This window comes from Penaeus monodon, chromosome 28, assembly GCF_015228065.2.
Source record: "Penaeus monodon isolate SGIC_2016 chromosome 28, NSTDA_Pmon_1, whole genome shotgun sequence".
NCBI lineage: Eukaryota > Metazoa > Arthropoda > Malacostraca > Decapoda > Penaeidae > Penaeus > Penaeus monodon.
Window position 1 is genome coordinate 37809045 of NC_051413.1, and position 1286 is coordinate 37810330.

Sequence of the window (1286 nt, forward strand, 5' to 3'; positions counted from 1 at the left end):
CACGTTCGTTTTGCCGCCCCTCTCTCTTTTCTGAGGATGGTAAAACACGCGGTGAATCTACGGAATATGTTGATCAGGAACATGGTGAGAGCAGCACAAAAATGGACTCAAAGGTATATCTGATATACACAATTACTGAAAAAAAAATAGTAAGATATAATCGAAAATTTGGTCATGACTCGGCATGAGCCTTGGCACTTCCACGCACACACACTTAAACCTGTACTTGGTCTAATTATCACTAAATCTCACACTCACACTCGCATGGTTTCAGAGGAAATAAAAGAATGATTAAATCCAAGAAGGAGACTGAAAACACGCGTTTTAGATCTTCGTCGAGCGGAATAATGAGAGCATCCATGAATGCCAAGAAACGATTGAGGATCAGAGGAGGAACTCAGCTAGACGAAATGAGGAACCAGACACAGGAGCCGCCCCTGAACGGAACACTCAAGGGCGAGGAAATCGAAAACCGTAGAAATCTCAGTCAGTGGACAGACGGCAGGGACAATACGGTCTAACTAAACCATAACTGAGAGTCATTTTCAAAGAGCACTAAAGGGGAGATTACTTCCTTGCAACTTTCTGTTCTGTGAGTTGAGCCAACGTAGTCTGCATCATCTTCGTAGTAGTTATGATGCTCAGACTTCTTCAGTGAATAGCATCTTAAGTAAGTCTTTTAAAACTTTATCATAAAAAGTAAGAAATTAAGAAATTCTTGGGTACAGTTTCATATGTGATTTTAGAAGCAGCTACAAAACGTTCATAGCCTCATCATTCTCTTTTCGTATAAGCAGCTTGTCTCCACATTTCGCTGAAGTCAACGTCTAACTGATATGAGTTTAGTTCTCAACATTGTTCATTTTTGCCATCGTGCTTGAATATAGATTAACTCCTTTTCGAGAACAGAATTACTGAACATGGGAGTGTGCCGGTTTGAAGCCTTTACTCTTCACATTCTGAGTCCATTATTTTACATTACCCTTCCACTTATCATAGTCATTTTCTTAGAAGCTGCTCACTGTAACAGTAAATCTCTTGTTTTATTGTATATTGGCCACACTGGTGACTACACTTGTTTCAAGATTGCTTTGAAGTTAAGGAACGCGATTGCTTAGCGTCGTAGGTGCCGTAATGTTTCATGAGAAACTTCAGTCTCATTAAATTCTTTGTTTTGGTATTACCCTGCAATTTTCACAGACGTTTTACTTCTAATTTTGGTGCCAAAACCACTGATAATATCTGGATTAACATCTTGTCACACATACTGGGATTAAGCAATATCG